The sequence below is a fragment of the Diaphorina citri genome, unplaced genomic scaffold, assembly GCF_000475195.1.
Source record: "Diaphorina citri unplaced genomic scaffold, Diaci psyllid genome assembly version 1.1 scaffold73, whole genome shotgun sequence".
In the NCBI taxonomy this organism is placed as follows: Eukaryota; Metazoa; Arthropoda; class Insecta; order Hemiptera; family Psyllidae; genus Diaphorina; species Diaphorina citri.
Window position 1 is genome coordinate 40,729 of NW_007377510.1, and position 19,070 is coordinate 59,798.

General features: G+C 38.2%; 1 long non-coding RNA gene across 1 annotated transcript; it reads right to left on the reverse strand.

Moving 5' to 3' along the window:
- Positions 1-3,336: 3,336 nt before the first annotated feature.
- On the reverse strand, positions 3,337-3,702 carry LOC113472224. Its single transcript, XR_003394638.1, has 2 exons — positions 3,579-3,702; positions 3,337-3,436 (listed from the first exon to the last, which is right to left on the reverse strand). It is a non-coding gene; the product is annotated as an uncharacterized LOC113472224 (long non-coding RNA).
- Between the last annotated feature and the right edge of the window lie 15,368 nt (positions 3,703-19,070).

The following is a 19,070-nucleotide window of genomic DNA, read 5'->3' on the forward strand; positions in this document are numbered from 1 at the left end:
TGAGAAAAAAAAAGGTTGAAACTTGATAGGTGATCTAAAATCTAATGCAGCGATTCTCAGCGGATCGATTTGAGGGGAGCGAAAAGGAGAAAGGGTGAGAAAAAAAAAAGGTTGAGAACCACTGATCTAATGTACCACAATGATCTAACCTACCTCGGTGGCGTAGTGGTTAAGCTTGCCTGGTAATCAGGATAATACCCTGAAGTGTTAGCAGTGTTTTTACGTATTTAAATCATTTGTTTTCGTGTTGGTTTTTTTATGAAAATATTTTTTGTGTAAAGAGTCGGAATGGGGCCAGTTCGGACACTGGATTCGGGGCCTGTTCAGACGGCGTCCGTACAGGCCCCGAGTACTAAATTAGGTGTTTAGAAATTTCAATCATCGGAGTTTGTACCTACTTTGTGCTATATCTGTAGTTAATTTAATATAAAAATTTGGTAATCTGTTGTTGTTTGTAGCTCTGTAGCTGCACAAAAAGAGGTTGATGGTATCTAGCCAAGATTACTTGGCCCGTCCCGAACCGTAGTCAAGCATCATGAGGACATCTGCTTTAACTTGAAGTATGATAAACCCTTTGTAACTTCCAGCTAGCCAGGCTGGTTAGGGTTTGGCTGCTCTGATCCCTATTTATAGTCCCACAGCAAGACACTGGTCTGCTCGCCCTGTTTAAGGTCCCCCAGCCCAGACAGACATACGTCGCGTCGTACTGATTAGTACCTATGTTTACAGGCATCTGCAACGGTACTGCTTTTTACTTTCCTTATCCTATAATTTTCATCCAATTTTCGAATTATCTGCTCATGCTGAGAAATCCAAGAGGAAATAATCCCCCTTCTTAGTTCCTGTTTTTCTTCCCGTGTAATTTTCTTCGAAAGAAACCTGTGGTGTTCGCCTAATTGAAAAGGGGGGGAAATCAGTAAATTGGCCGTAGGTAATAGGTACTACGTATAGGTGTGTTAGTTTATTTGAATATCTGACGGCCCGACGCTGTACGTACATCCGGATTTTCATAAGGCCAGCCACTCACTATCAGGTAGACCTGATCAGGTGTCAGGTCTACCTGGTGTGTGTGCTCATCAGGTATCAGATAGACCCGACATTCGGACCCTTCAGCCGTACCTGTATGGTCCACCTGATAGTGTGTGTGTGCTCATCAGGTCTACCTGATAGTGAGTGGCTGGCCTAAGGAAGAAGACTCAAGGAACAGTATTGTCTCATTTCCTGTTGACGGTGTTTTTCTCATGATCGAGGGGAAATGAATGGGATTCCAGAAGAAGGAAAATCTTTTTAATTCACACACCTACGTTTCTATTACATTCGGACCTTTCAGCCGTACCTGTACGGTCCACCTGATAGTGTGTGTGCTCGTCAGGTCTACCTGATAGTGAGTGGCTGGCCTAAAGAAGAAGACTCAAGGAACAATATTGTCTCATTTCCTGTTGACGGGGTTTTTCTCATGATAGAGGGGAAATGAATGGGATTCCAGAAGAAGGAAAATCTTCTTTAATTCACACACCTACGTTTCTATTTAGTTTCACTTGATAGGTGATCTAAAATCTAATGCAGCGGTTCTCAGCGGATCGATTTGAGGGGGGCAAAAAGGAGAAAGGGTGAGAAAAAAAAAGTTGAGAACCACTGATTTAATGTACCTCAATGATCTAACCTACCTCGGTGGCGTAGTGGTTAAGCTTGCCTGGTAATCAGGATGACGTGGGTTCAATCCTAGCCGAGGTATGGAATCCTCAACATGGCATGTACCTCAATGATCTAACCTACCTCGGTGGCCTAGTGGTTAAGCTCGCCTGGTAATCAGGAGATGTACCTCAATGATCTAACCTACCTCGGTGGCCTAGTGGTTAAGCTCGCCTGGTAATCAGGAGGACGTGGGTTCAATCTTAGCCGAGATATGAAGTCTTGAACATGGTTTGAGAATGTGACCGCAATAATAGTAGTACTGCTGGGGTAAGGGACTCTAGTCCTTTTACACCTTTAGTTTATTAGCCCCATAGGTCACAGTTTCCGAAGAAGGTCTTAATAAAACTAGCATTAAATGCTAATTTAGCCCTTTTGTAGAAATATCCCTCATTTACTAGTGGTACTCTGGTCATGAGGTATAGCTACTGTTCTTTACGATGTAAAATCAAAATGAGATTTATGGATTACGATACTTAGTGTGATTTCGAACTTGGCTTCCGAGAAAATCGCAAAACACGTGTCAAATTAGCACGATTGTTTTCTTCAGTTTTGAAGACTTCATCAGGGCTTTATTTTCTAATAGGTTTATCACTAACAGGTTCCTATGTTGCTTTAATTTTCTTCAATTTCAAAAATTGTAGGGTACAAATGCCATCACACGATCAGCCTCATCCAAATACATTCTTCTTTGTGGTTGTAGAAAGATTGAAAAAAAAAACGTAGTTAGCTTGGAGGGTAGCGCGTCTGCCTTGTAAGCATTAGGTCTCGGGTTCGATTCCCGCCCGGGGCGTATTTTATCCCAAACACATAAGTTTCGTTCTCAGAACGGCAGGTTTTCTCCTATCCTGTCTTCCTTCTCTCTTCGCTTTCGGGACGATAAGACCTTAGCAGTTACAGCTCCCTCTATCAAAGCTTTAAAATTTGAGGAATAGGAGTCTAATGAATTGTTAACCTCCTCTTTATAGGTACTTCGATACGATACGATACGATATAGCATTCATACCTACGCTACGTTAATGGCCATAATGATAGATACCTACGATACCATTCATACATACGATAGGGGAGACCGGGGTGTGTTCGGACGTGGGGCTTGTTCAGACAGGGCGAATAACTCCCTCATTTACTAGTGATACTCTGGTCATGAGGTATATAGCTACTGTTCTTTACGATGTAAAATCAAAATGAGATTTATGGATTACGATACTTGGTGTGATTTCGAACTTGGCTTCCGAGAAAATCGCAAAACACGTGTCAAATTAGCACGATTAATAACTATTTAGGTAGGTATAGCATGCTGCCAAGATGTTTTATAACATCACAGAAAATCATGGTGAATATGAAAGTAATAATGAAAATCATGAACTACCTGACGGTTTACATGTGGGGATTATTAATTTGCGATAAGACTTGAGTGCAAATCTCAATGAGGGAAATGCAGATTTTGCTGACTGGGCTAAACTATTGGATATTCTTGGTCGTGTAACGTGTACACTGTACATGCATAAAACATATAAATATAGTGTTCGAATAATGTAGTTATTAGCAATAATTTATTGAGATTATTTATGTACATATGAGGTATACCTAAAATACATATAAGGTAATTAAATAATGATTACCTATTTACAGATGTTTTTTCTACAGTACATACCTATGTAGCTACTTCCCATAGTATAGAATTTGATTTTTGTTTCTAAATTTGGTATCACAGACAATGCATCTAAACTAAAGGTGTCACCTTTTTTTTATTATTATTATTCCCACTTTAACAATCTCTTGTCCTTCGTGGGGCCTCTCTTAGGGCGTTATAATTTTGTGTAAAAGCCGATGAGCTTTAGGTATTCCAGCACGGCCTTCACTCCCTCAGGCTCAGGTGTCACCTTTACTCCTAACGATTCGCCAGAATTTTGCCTTAAATTTAACCTCCTTGAATCCCATCCTCACTCCTTTTATCTTGATCATAAATCAACGTCTTTTAAGCTCTGTGGTAAGCATACGCATGTGGTTAATAGGTTTGATATCTTACTCATACGGTACCTACCTAACCTATGGTACGTACCTTATGAAAAGTCGTGCCTAGAGGTACCTACTTACTTGTATTGTCAAAACACTGCAAAGTGTCAGCCATGAAATCGTTTAATTGTCTATTTCTTGGAATGCAATATCAATATGCAATACTAATTAATTTCCATACATAATATGCACAAGGTACATATGTACATAATTTACGATCTTTTGGTGGTCAAATCTCCTGATATCATAAACTTGCTAGGTAGATAAATATATTTAGATAGCAGTTTCAAAATTCAAAAAGACGAAGAAGAAAAACTGCCTAAGCAACAGAGGGGGCAAAAAGGCAAGAGAATAACTTATAGCCTTTTGCCCTTTTGCATAGGTGAATCAGGAGCCTTTTGCCACTATTTATTCTGACAAAAGGCTCTTTAACTCTAAAACTTTGACCTACAAACAATATAGGTTTAAGTGTGAACCTCCTTCTGCGTCAAGCTCCCTCCAACCTCCTTTTTTTTTATTTTGATATTATTTTTGTTTAATAAACCAATTGTTATAAACAATTTTTTTAAACATTTCATACTTTTGTTATTTATTATGTATATCACATGATAATCTGAAAAGACATTTTTATAAAAACCATTCTAACATTTCAAATACATATAGTTTTTGGTGAAGACAAAAAGTATTAAATGTGTCCGAACAAACCCCATATACTGTCCGAACACGCCCCGAGCACGGGGCGAGTTCGGACAAAAATCTATGTTCCCTTTTTTCAAAACCAGAGGAAAGATAATTGGTTAATAATGGTTTTGTTGATACCATGCTATAGCCAGGAAAATTTGCTATCCGATGGTAGTTAAAGTTTTCCAATATCATTTGTGAAAAAAATTTAAAAAATCAAAAAGTGAAAAGCGTCCGAACACGCCCCGGTCTCCCCTACGCTACGATAAAGGTACCTACAATAATGGCCGGAGCCACAAAGTGAGATTAACTCCGTTTAAGTTAAACTCTTGGATTTAAGCAATCCGATTGGTTGATTTCAAAAAAGTTCAAAAATTTCAGCCAATCAGATCAAGAGTTTAACTTAAACGGAGTTTAAACTTCGTGGACCCGGCCATAAATCGTTTAAATTCTTACTTAGAGCATCGTATTTTTAGCTCTGTAGCCTGCAGAACTCAGAGAGACTGTAGACCAAGGAAAAAGGCTCCTATGACTCCTTAGAGGGCTTGCGACTTTTCGAAGGTCAAGTTGGCGCCCAATCAGTAATGTTCTTTATTAATTATTATCATAAATGTCGTTCCCCGCTTAATAGCTGCAGGACTATACTATGTAATATGAATTATTGCAATATTATTAGTACTGAATTGTTGAAATTTTCACTTTTGACTTCAAAAGCCGCGAATACGATGTCAACATGACCTATGCAGCTGATTATTAATGAGTAATCTGTCAACATGGCTCAAGAGTAAAGCTGACTAGGGACTGGCCATTTTCATATTGTAGGTATGTGAGTTGTGAGTTGATCTGGGAAGTATTTTCCTACTTTGGATCTCAATCAACAGTTCCTCAATTTCATCACTCTCTTAAAAGTGAGTGCCTCAATTTCTGAAAGAAAATGGTCCATGTACCTACAAGCTACGAGTAAATCAAGGTAGCAAAAACTCTTACAATAAGCCTGTACCTAACTCTATACAACACCTGAATACCTCACTATTCTAAGAGATCATAATACCATCTTTCTATGTAGATTCTAAGGGGGTGGGGGGATAAAAAAAGCTAAAAATCACATGCTAAAAAAATTCGTCTTACCCCATGATGGTGACTTGCTTTCTCAAACGAATAGGCTGATGGTTTGATCACTGTTCTATGTAGATTCTAAGGGGGTGGGGGGATAAAAAAAGCTAAAAATCACATGCTAAAAAAATTCGTCTTACCCCATGATGGTGACTTGTTTTCTCAAACGAATAGGCTGATGGCTTGATCACAGCTTTTGGGGCACCTCTCATAAGAGAGGCAGATTCATTGATCTCCTCTTCTTTGCCCATGGTGATAAGATTCCTTGCAGTCCGATTTTCTTTCTTACACGATCTTTAGACACTTTATTACACGACAAAAAAAGAAAGTAAAAATCACTTTTTATTATAGCTCTTATTGTGTAATTAAAATTGAGTTCGATTCGGTAAAAATAGAAAGTGGAAAATTAAAATTAAAGTGATAATTATTTTTTATAGCCACATCATTTATTTTGCAAGATGATTCTTTGTAGGATGGAAGATAAATTACAAATAAGACCTTGTTTAGACTGCGGGAGTAAAGGGACTTTTCAGTCTCATCCTGGCAGGATAAACAAGGTATATTCTATTCTACAGATTAGTAGGTAAGCCAGCCTCTAGACAGCTTTGTCAGCGCGCCTACCTTGGGCCAGCCACTCACGTTCAGACCGTCTGAAAGTCCGCAGGTTTTTAAATTCTTGTAGGTGATAGGTCTTGGCTTGGATTCTCGCACGAGGCATAATTTATGGTTTGTTTTCGGAAACGGCTGTCCGGATATGGTGTCTGAGCTCATAATAAAACGCACCGAATTTCGCCAACCGAGTTGAACCGTTTTGTTGATTTCGCCAAGCGATAACGAGTTGTAGATGAGACAATCCAAATTTTGCTCTCCGATAACAACTTGGTTGTTGCAGTCAGACAAATCTGGCACACCAGATAAGTTTCGCTCTCGGGACGGACGGCTTTCTCCTATCCTGTCCTCGTTTTTTCCAAGATTTTGGGACCATAAGAACTTAGTTGTTACAGGTCCCTCTATCAAACCCTCCATTAAATTAACTACTGAATACCTATTTAATTTAATACTAATCAATGGTAAAATGTCTGTATAAATAAACAATAAAAAAAACCCCTCCCCCAACTGTGAAGAGTAAAAGCTATTTGTGTTCTTCTTTTCATTACGTACCTACTTAAATTATGAATGTCGGAATTCACTGAATCAATTTAACAAAGAAATCAACCCAAATTCCAAGCTCGGAATTCAATGTATCCGACACTTAAAGTTAAGATAATACCTAGGTACTTCACCTACTTGATGGAAATTTACCTTGAGTACAACATCGTCCTCGAGTATGGCTGTCTTTTCTGCTTTCTCCAACGAGCTTAGCCAATCTGATGTAAGCTTCATTCTTGTTTGAGTATTTATTTCCTCTGCAACAGATCCGGTGTGGTGATGATTTATCTGAAATTTCAAAGGTAGAGGGGCAATATTAGGTCTGATATGTTATTAAAATATAGATAGGTATACCTAATATCTGAATTTTTTTAATTAAAATGTTCACACAGCACACACCTATAGCAGGAAAATAAACTCACCAATAAAGAATGTTAGTAGATATCTACCCAAACGAATAAATTTCTTACCAATAACTATCGGATATCAAATTTCCCTCCGCTCAGCAATATAACACCAGTGGGTAACACACTAGGTTTGCAAAGTTTCTTCGGGTAGAATTTCCAGTGATTTTTCAATGTCGATTGTCGAAGTTTTTTGACTCTCTGCTTGGAGTTCGGGGTGCACTCAGCTTCATAAGGACAATAATAATTAAGTAGCTACTTTAATCGAGTAGCGACCAGTGTAAAAAGCTCACAATAAATTATGAATTGCCTTTATGATCAATTATAAAAGTAAATCATTACGTACCTATTGATAGATTCTGACGTGACTTTGTGAAGATTCATCTTGAAAAGAAGAACACAAATAGCTTTTACTCTTCACAGTTGGGGGAGGGGTTTTTTATTGTTTATTTATACAGACATGTTTTTCTTATGTGCAATTTTTTACACTGATGATGCCAGCAATGGTAAATATTTTTAATCGATTGATACTCAGATTCACATGATGAAGATTCACTCACTTGGAATCGGTTCCAGCTACTCCGAGCGATCTAGTGATAACAAAGTGGATCTTGGTGACGGAGTGGTTATCAGTAGGACGTGCCTAATCTAGTTTTACCTCTAGATCGCCATGTGATACGCCATGATGATCGCTAATACTTCACCTACATTCAAGTTCAATGTCAAATCTAGGATATCTACAGGTTATGTCACACGTCTGCCTGTCTTGGCGCCCGCCTGGTGAACAGGAGAGCGTGGGTTCAATCCTGACGGAGGCATGGAATTTTATCTTAATTTATTTAGGCATTTGAGCACATAGAGTATTGCCTGCCTCGGTGATGGTGTAGTGATCAAGGCGCTCGCGCTCGCCTGGTAAACAGGAGGGCGTGGGTTTTATCCTCAATCTAGGTAATTTGAGAATTTGACCACAGCAAAACTCTCCATCATTTTCATATAGACCTGTCACACATTGATAGTCGCACTATTCTTAGCGCGTACCACGAAGTCAGCTGAGCATCGTTCTCTTTAAAGTGTGAGAAATCTCCATCATTGGGTTTTCAGGTGACTACGCGCCACTAAAAGCCGCGCGACTACGACTCCAATATGAGACAAGCCTTTCTCATAGAGTAATGTGAGATAGGTCTCACTGTGTTATGGTACTGTCAGATACAACCCGGGTCACCCTGTATATGGTAATAATATTCATTGTTTTATCCTGTGTGCACTAAATACGTCACACTTAGAATGTCTTTGGTAATCACTCTCTTACCTACATTGTCATTAGTTGCACTATTACTTAGTCTGTGCACTATACATAGGTACTGCACACATATATATATATACTGTTAAATATTAAGGTTTTTGTTGTAATTTCAGCGAAAGACCGAGGCATAAAAGCCTGATACAATTTATTATGTAAGTGATAGTTATAGGTATAATAGAATATTATCAATATCAAGACGTTAGTAATCAAAGGACATGGCTGTTAACAAGAAAAAATGTACGAGTAAGTAAATGATAAATAATTTAATATAATAATTATTATTAATTATCTCTTATTTAATAATACACAGGTGTACAGAACTCTCCAGGTAAAAATGCTAACCTTGAACTTGACTCATTACCTGATAACAACTTAACGACCCAACATAACTGGCCAGTCTTCACATAGACTGCTTTTTTCCTTTTCCTGCCACTAATAGCCATTAAATAGGTATACCTACCATAATTATTCTGTACCTAATGCTCGTTAAGTAACCTTCCAAATTATCATAGTTCACTGTACGCTGTACGTCTACCTGTAGGTATAACCTACCCATATTGTTTTGTTCCTGTGTACATAGGTATACTCGTAGGTACCTATAGGTAATAATACTATGTAATGATTCTTTGTCTCATGAAAATATGTTTACAAATTATAGGTATTTATAAATTTTGTACCTATTTAATTTACATACCTTATTGATAAGTTGATAACAGAAAAACACCTTTTTTTTCAAGTTCAAATTACCTTTTTCTTTGTTATTATTTTTTTAATTAATCTTATTTAGGTAAGACGGTAGGTAGGCATTAGAAGGTATCTATTAAATATTAGGTACCTGAGTACTTTTCAGGTATTAGTAGTATACATACAACTTTACCTTAGTACCCACTCTATACCTAGTCCTTCAGACCATTTTACAACTGTACCTACCATAAGCAACTCTCTGGTACGGTACGCAGTAAGTACCAAGTATGTTTGTTACAAGTAGGTAGTAAGTGACTCTGTCACAAGTAGGTACCAGGTATGTTTGTCACAAGCTCTGTTTCCACGGCATTACTTAGCTCTGTTTGCACGGCAGGTCTTGCTTCTGGTTAGTCATCTTGTCATTCCCAGCCACCAGGAGATCCAAGGTGAGAGCTACCCGACACTTTCGCTCCCACAAGGTCGTACTTAACGATGCAGTTTGGTACTCCTTGTACAAACGACACAGGAGAAGTAACACTTCACGACTTTATTACTCAGCTGGAAACAGGTACCTACTTAAAAAACCAAAAAGAAGTCGTTGACTCTTTTGTAACCTTCAATAATGTAGATACTAGGTAGTTCAGTGCGTAAAACTCACTGAAAAAGGTTCTCACGGACCTCTTTAGCAGCAAAGAGAACTTCCATTTTCCTCTTCATCAGCAAAGAGAACTTTCATTTTCCTCTTTGGCACCAAAGAGAATTTCGATTTTCCTCTTTAGCAGCAAAAAGAGCACTTTCATTTTCATGATTTTCCTCTTTAGTGAGGAAAATCAGAGGTTCAAAGAGAACCTCTATTTTAATTCCTCGTAATAGTCAGAAATGTACAAGAACCTAAAGGGGTAACCTTCTGGTGATGAAATGAGTTTCGGTAGGGATTGTCAGACTATTCCATCGCTATCGCTAGGCTACTGGTTACTTGAACTCGGTTCAGTTTCAACCCTGATTCAATCCGCGCCAGATCTGCAACCATGTTCTCTACGTTGACTTTGTTCGGTGTTTTGACTGTAACGTTTGCCGTCACGAATCTTCGAGGTAAGTGGTAAACTGTTCATAAGGAGTTAAGGAGACACATATTGGTACAAAACAGCTAGAATAATTAGTGAAAAACTACAATTTCGAGTATGCAATAAGCAACACATTTTGTATGTAACAAGAATACAACTCAGATCTCTCGTCTCTCCCTCTCTTTTCCTTTCTTTCTTTGTAGGTATTTTTTCTTCCTTGATTCCTAATTTTTTCTTTATTTTTCTTTTGTCCTCCTATTCCCTTTAAACTCTCTTTATTTGGTCTTCAATTCGTTTCTCAATGTCGGTTCCTACTTGAATAGAAACGTAGGTATTTGAATAGAACTATCTAATGTGTATTGTACATACAATCCTGCATAATATTATGTTGATTTCTATCCACCAGTTCACCTACCTATAAACTGACCTAGGTATCATCTCGTCCTATGGACCAATGAGCCACTAACTATAATCTTCGATCCTTCGTTCAGAACTGAGACAAAACTATTCATAAATACAGCATTAACGACCGATTTCTCTACCCCAGATACTAGTATTAGCTTGATTCTTTTCTTTCGGTGTGACCAAAACGAATGATTAATGTAGAATATACGCCAGGTGACTACTTATTTGCTTGGTCAATAACATATACAACCTTCCAGTAGGCCAATGAATAGTGTGAATGGGATATACCTACCTATTTTGTGTAGTTGGTAGTTGTCAAAGCGGTTAATTTGCAACCATAAAAATGTGTCTGAAATAGCTGGAATTAGTATTGCCATAGCCTTAGCTGAACTGTGGGGGTCTTGTTTTTCAAATTACATACAGAATCACGCAGAGTCCCTACCAGCATATATAGCCACCAAATGAGAACTAATGCTATTTAACAGAGCGAAATGGTGCGTTTAACTTCGTTTTAAAGTGCTGTTGCCAACCTAGTTAGCTTAATTGGTACGTTGATAGCGCGTGTGCCTTGTAAGCGCTAGGCCGCGGGTTCGATTCCCGCCCGGGGCGGATTTTTTCCTGATGGAATAATGTTCGTTCTCGGAACGGCTGGCTTTCTCCTGTCCTGTCTTCCTTCTCTCTTCGACAATAAGACCTTTGCAGTTACAGTTCCCTCTGTCAAACCTCTTTAAAAAAAAAGTGCTGCTTTTTCCTGTTTAGATACTATAACCAGCAAGATCCGCTAAATATTCGGTTTAAAGACAATGATCAAGATTGGCTAAATATCGAAAAGAAGTACCCACCTACGCTAAACACCGTATCTCAATTTCATCGTTTCCGCCGCTAAAACCGCCAAGGCCGCCAGTACATAACAGATCTCAACCAATAGGAAGTTCTTTAATCCGTCATCCATCAAGTGGCTTTAATTTAAATTCGCTCTAAAGACCGGTATACACGCTACTACATGTTCAAACTTCCCAACTAGGTAGGTACCTAATGTATTTCGAGGGATCATTGCATTTGTATCACGATGTTTGCGTAGGTAAATTTCAATCGTTTCGACCGACACAACGATCTGTTTGGAGACATGGTCACATGCATCATGTGTCCTCTCCTTCTTCTTTGCTTTTTCCCAGTGTCCAAACGGGGTCGGCGTTTTTTATGAGCCTCTCAATCAGCCCAAGGGTGATTGCTTTTGAACTGACATTTGGCTTTCTTTTGATTATTCTTTAGCAAAGGAGATTTCAGCTGATATAGGTACTCCTTGTTTAAAGTCCTCCAGCCAGACCAGCATAATATTAATATATATGTACCGGGCTTCAAATGTAAACAAAAAAACCTTACGACAAATACCTATTCTGCTCAATGCTCGCAAGAACATTTAGAATCTGCGATTATAACATGCGGGTTGATTTCGCAATGATCAATTGATCATTCTGATTGCATAAAATGATAATGATTAGGGACGCGTTGGCCATGAAGATAAAAACAGCGAAAATCATCCTAACGTAACGAAAAAAACAGGATGTTCTTCTTCTTGTTCTAACACTTCTGATGCGTTGGCCATGAAGATAAAAACAGCGAAAATCATCCTAACGTAACGAAAAAAACAGGATGTTCTTCTTCTTGTTCTAACACTTCTGAATCAGGAGTATTATTCTGATTGTATAGCTTTACATCTTTACAATGATCAAAACAGGTGCAGAATTTGTGGGAGTGATTAGTAATGGAAAAATAGGTGTGATAGAGATAAGGCGAGATAAATTTATTGATAATTGACTACCTAGTTCTTAGTCAATTAGCAATAAATTTAAGTAAACAAGAAAATCGTGTAGGCAGGGGAATTCTCACCAGTCAAATTGGATGAGAGCTGAAGGGCGAGATAAATTTATTGATAATTGACTACCTAGTTCTTAGTCAATTAGCAATAAATTTAAGTAAACAAGAAAATCGTGTAGGCAGGTAAATTCTCACCAGTCAAATTGGATGAGAGCTGAAATCTTAATTACCATGGTGTGAAAAGCTGATTTGGAAAATGAAGAAGCATCATGTGAATTTATTTAATCACAGGAACCTCAGACTGTGCGATATTCCCCAGCGACTTATCACTCTGAACTTAGCACCTTTTTTTTTAGAAGATTGAGAGAGGGAACTGTAACTTCCAAGGTGATATCGTGCCGAAAGCGAAGAAGAGGAAGACAGTATAGGAAAAAGCCAGCCGTTCCGAAAACGAACCTTAAACTGTTTAGGATAAAGTCGCACCGGGTTGGAACCCGTGACCAACCGCTTACAAAGCAGACGCGCTACCTCCGAAGCTAACTAGGTTGGTCTAGCATCTTCTTTCTGCTAGCATAGAATAAATGTTGCGTAAAGTAAAAAGCCAAAGTGGTATTTAGCAGTTGATATGAGTCAGGTATGTCGCATAATTTTCCTCAGTTTTGCTGAAATAGCAATTTTCCCTATGTCCTTGGGGTTCTTGGATTGCAGCTTAAGCCTAGATCTAAAGAAGGAAATTTCAACTTAATTGTGGCTAATGATGTCTTACCCATCATATAGAGCTGAAATCTTAATTACCATGGTGTGAAAAGCTGATTTGGAAAATAAAGAAGCATCATGTGAATTTATTTAATCACAGGAACCTCAGACTGTGCGATATTCCCCAACGACTTATCACTCTGAACTTAGCACCTTTTTTTTTAGAAGTTTGAGAGAGGGAACTGTAACTTCCAAGGTGATAACGTCCCGAAAGCGAAGAAGAGGAAGACAGTATAGGAAAAAGCCAGCCGTTCCGAGAACGAACCTTAAACTGTTTAGGATAAAGTTCGCACCGGGTTGGAACCCGTGACCAACCGCTTACAAAGCAGACACGCTACCTTCCAAGCTAACTAGGTTGGTCTAGCTAGCATCGTCTTTCTCCGAGCATAGAATAAATGTTGCGTAAAGCAAAAAGCCAAAGTGGTAGGTATTTAGCAGTTGATATGAGTCAGGTATGGTTGCATATTTTTTCTTAGTTTTACTGAAACGAATAGCAATTTTCCCCGTGTCCTTGGGTTCTTGAATTGCAGCTTAAGCCTAGATCCAAAGAAGGAAATTTCAACTTAATTGTGGCTAATGATGTCTTACCCATCATAACTTCCGACACTGGTATCCTTCGTCTCTACAAGGAGCTGGGATGTAAACCTGTCAAATCAGATGCTGAGAAATGCGCCACTGCTTTCTCTTGTCGTAAGTTTTCTAATATTAGATGTGACGCTGAGTTTTCTAATATTAGAAGTGACTCTGAGTTTTCTAATAGGCATTAGAAGTGCCACTTCTAATTCTGGCCCTTAGCTGGTCGTATTATCCTGGGATTGAACTGACACGAGGATCGAGCTTTAATCTAAATACATACCAGGGTGGATCCGAAATTCCTGTAAAGAGTTCCAGGGTCCGAAATGGTTAACCCCAGTCTAAATCGAAATGTTTCTTTCCCAAAAATTGAAGATATGTAGACTCGTTAACCCAAAATAGCTTCAGCTTTAGACCAAAGTATTTCTTTTACTGCTTCTTTATTCAGAACGTCAGCAATTGAATTGTTATCATGAGTACAGAGTTTAATCTTGCGTTGTGTTCACCCATGAAGGATAGTCATAGGTATGCAAAGCTTCTACAACCTCTATTCTTTGCCAACCAAAGATCTTCTAAGAACAGCAATGTACTAACTCGGGGTTTCCAACTTCCATGTGTATGCGGGCCTCATGCTACATTGGCAAGTATGTATTTCGCCCGAAAAGCTTCGCTGCCACAAAAATGGTCTGGCGGGCCACATGTGGTCCGCGGGCCGCTGTTCTGACTTCTAACTTTTCTGTCACATTCGCAGCATCTCAAATCCAAACCGCCTCCAAGACATGTTCGGTGAAAGGGAAAACCTACAAAAGCGGAGAGAAGATCCCCGCCAGCAAAGGATCCTGTGTCGCCGAATGTCGTTGTACGGAAGCTTGGCCTAATATGGATAGGTAAACTTTTGAGCTAATATAACTATTATAAACCTTGTGAATTGGGGGTAGGTACATTCAGTTCAACATAGAGTTACAGAACCAGGGACATCTACCCTACAGCTACAGACCTCATCTATGTGGTATAAAAGCCATCACTTCAAACATTTTTTAATGGGATCACTCACCCATCTAACAAATCCGCGAACATAATCGCCAAATCTGCGAACATAATCGCGAAATCACATAGGTACGTTATGTACATATAGGTACGATAGGTGATAGGTAACATACCTATTATTAAAAACAGATACAAAATACAGTCGAACCTGGATAAACGAGAATTCAAGGGACCAGCTCATTTTTTCGTTTAAGGCTGTTTAATACAACATTTTCTCGTTTATAAAGGTTTAGGAAAGTGGAAGAGCAAACTGATGAAAGCATGACACATTTAAACAAGTTAAGAACAAATTCTGATTTATAGAGGTAGGTACCTAATTTTAAAGTTAAAAAACGCGTCCCGAATTTTTTCTGGGACAAAAACGGAAATTCGGGACAAAACGCCCCAAAATGAAAAACTGAACGGGACGCCGGGACACCCCCTGAAATTCGGGACTGTCCTGGCCAATTCGGGACGTTTGGCAAGCCTACCTATGTCTATAAATTTCGCTTGCACACAGGTCAGAAGTTGCACATGGGTAATTAGCGATGTGTTAAAGTACAGGCATTCGACCATGAATAGTTTATGGTCTTTCGGTCATCAGGAGTGCATACTTTCCTGTCACTTTTCAGCTCTGTCTTATAACCTTTATTTATTTGACGGTAGCTCGCCTGCCTGGTAAGTGCTAGGTTCGATTCCCGCTCAAGGTGAATTTTATCCTAAACAGATAAGGTTCATTCTCGGAACGTCTGATTTTCCTGTTAACAAATTCTTGGAGGATGTAACATTTCATTCCTTCTAGTCTGAATTGTTACAAAACTCTTACAGAACAATTAAAACAAACAATGGCACCAATCGCCAATTACCATTGCATGCTCGGGCGTTCAATTAATACGTTGGTTAGTTCAACATTGACACGATAAACTCGTCCTGTTAGTGATGGAGAAAGGAAAGCAAAGAATTTTCAATTTAAATGAGATAATAGGATAAGTCAGTAACTATTTCACTGATGAATGGACAACGTAATTAAAATAATGAATAATTCAGACTAGACGCGACGCTCTGGTTTACTAGAGGGGGGATTCAACTGCACTAGTGATTGAGAGTAAGTACCATATGAGAAAACTGTTTTCGATACAAAGTAAAAATTATCGTCCTTTGAATTGAATCCATCAAAGAGATTAAAAAGTTATCCTGGGGGAAAATGTAGACCTACTAATTCGGATATTAATTTGCAAGTAGTATAGATTTGCTCGCCTTGTAAGTGGAAGTTTGCGGGTTCGGATTCCAACCAAGGCACGGCATTTCATTCTGAAATCCGTTCTCCGAACAGCTTCGGCCACTCCTATAATGGTATACAATAATAAACTGAGACTAAGGGATACGTTGATCTCATTCAAGCATTAAATAAGCACTTTTAAAACTTTTTTCCCCCTGGGAGTTACTGAACCATTAATAGCCGGGTCTGCAAAGTGAGTTTAAAGTTTAAACACCGTTAAGTTAAACTCTTGGACTATAATATCTGATTGGCTGAAATTTTAGACGTTCTTTTAACTAACCAATCAGATTGATTAATCCAAAAGTTAAACGGAGTTTAAACTCACTCTGTGGACGCGGCCATAAGTATTTATCTACTTCTCACACTATCTCCTGTGAACCTCACTTTACCTTCACAACCTTGAGTCACGACACTGATCATGTTTAATGCTTTTTCGTCATTGATTATCCGAATTAAAACATTTACTCGTTCATTGATTAAATATTTAACCTACAGGTAGCGTAATTACAAAACAGATTGTATTATGAAGCGGATTGGCGTAGCTGGGCGCATTAGACATGCATAGCAAGTTAGCTCAGAAACTTTTCCGTCTAAGCTCTTCAATCTTAAATTCATTCATTTATCATCCTTATGGACTTTCGTGAGCCCCTTCCAGGAAACAATATTTTATTTCCAATTTTTGTAATAACTATGAAGGATATTTGTTCCCATGATAGATTTTCGTAATTTCAGGTCTTGAAGAGGCCAAAACTCAAAACAAGACTACCGCAAGCAACACTCCCGCTTCGACTCCCGTTGTGGCCAAATCTTCCGGTTTCATGTGTGTATGGCAACTCGTGGAACGAAATGACAGATATTAGACAGATACCATTAAGACAATTCAGTAGGGGCCCCTGTTTGAATTCAAAACAATTTGCAAAGCACTCAAACAATTTACTACCTAGGTAGGTACCTATTTTATTTTAAAACCTGATTTACTATTACTCACCTACCTAGGTATAACCTATAGGTATAGGCAGTAGGAAACATGAAAACGTGTTTGTGGAAAACAGGAAATTGGCAAAATTACTACCAACCCGGCACACCAGTATGGCAACTCGTGGAACGAAATGACAGATAGACAGATACCATTAAGACAATTCAGTAGGGGCCCCTGTTTGAATTCAAAACAATTTACAAAGCACTCAAACAATTTACTACCTAGGTAGGTACCTATTTTATTTTAAAACCTGATTTAATATTACTCACCTACCTAGGTATGATTTATAGGTATAGGAAACAAAATATTTTCATTTCATTTAAAAACAAAATAATAACACCATGTAAAAAGAATTTAGTAAACCGGGGCGAAGTAATCCCCTAGGTATGAGATTTATAGGTAGGAAACAAAATATTTTCATTTCATTTAAAAACAAAATAATAACACCATGTAAAAAGAATTTAGTAAGCCGGGGCGAAGTAATTATCTGAGATATGTTGTAATGTAATGTTGTACCTACCACGAATATTCACACGAAAAGACCGTCCTTACCTCTTTTGCGGGCAAAATCACACACAATCTTATAATTTTATTATGACAAAAATTGAGTAATTATTATTGAATCAATGCAGGTATATGTAGGTGCAACAAATTTTTTAATCGATTGATACTCACTCAGATTCACTAAGTAATTTATTATTATTGAATTAATGTAGGTACAACAATATTATTTTTAATCGATTGATACTCACTCAGATTCACTAAGTAATTTATTATTATGGAATTAATGTAGGTACAAAAATATTTTTAATAGATTGATACCTACTAACAGTATTTTTAATCGATCGATACTCACTCAGATTAACTAAGTAATTTATCATTGATACTCAAAGACCGCCCTTATCTCTTTTGCAGGCAAAATCACACACAATCTTAATAGATAATAATAATTAAGTTATTATTGAACTAATGTAGGTACAACAATATTTTTAATCGATTGATACTCAGATTCACATGATGAAGATTCACTCACTTGGAATCGGTTCCAGCTACTCCGAGCGATCTAGTGATAACAAAGTGGATCTTGGTGACGGAGTGGTTATCAGTAGGACGTGCCTAATCTAGTTTTACCTCTAGATCGCCATGTGATACGCCATGATGATCGATAATACTTCACCTACATTCAAGTTCAATGTCAAATCTAGGATATCTACAGGGGTGGATCTTGGTGACGGAGTGGTTATCAGTAGGACGTGCCTAATCTAGTTTTACCTCTAGATCGCCATGTGATACGCCATGATGATCGCTAATACTTCACCTACATTCAAGTTCAATGTCAAATCTAGGATATCTACAGGTTATAGTAGCCTACTGCTGGAGTAAAGGGACTTTTCAGTCCTATGCGAGCAGTATAAATAAGCACTATTATTATTATTATTATTTTTTTCATTCACTAAGGAAAAAAAAGTCTTCAATGTTCCAGAAAATATTAATGGTCGAAGAAAAGACATCGACCATACCCTTTCTTGATGAGTTTTTACTTTATTTTAGTTTGTTTTTAAACCACATTAGTTGCACCTCGCGTCACGTTCAAAACAAAAGCCCCAAAGTCTGACTAAGCAACATACACAGACTCTCTCTCTCTCTCTCTCTCTCTCTCTCTCTCTCTCTCTCTCTCTCTCTCTCTCTATTCTAGATTTTTCTATAATTTATATAATTCTTCTCTTACTTTTCCTTCTACATACTCTTCTCCTTGTTCTTCCTCTTCAATTTAAATGTCGATTAAAAATCAAATACAAGATGTGCAGCCCTATAAAATATCACTCCTTACCCTAATTAACAACATAGGTACACTTAATTTTTCTCCATCATTTTCATATAGACCTGTCACACATTGATAGTCGCACTATTCTTAGCGCGTACCACGAAGTCAGCTGAGCATCGTTCTCTAAGTGTGAGAAATCTCCATCATTTTCCTTCGTGAGAAATCTCCATCATTGGGTTTTCAGGTGACTACGCGCCACTAAAAGCCGCACGACTACGATTCCAATATGAGACAAGCCTTTCTCCTCTAAGTGTGAGAAATCTCCATCATTTTCCTTCGTGAGAAATCTCCATCATTGGG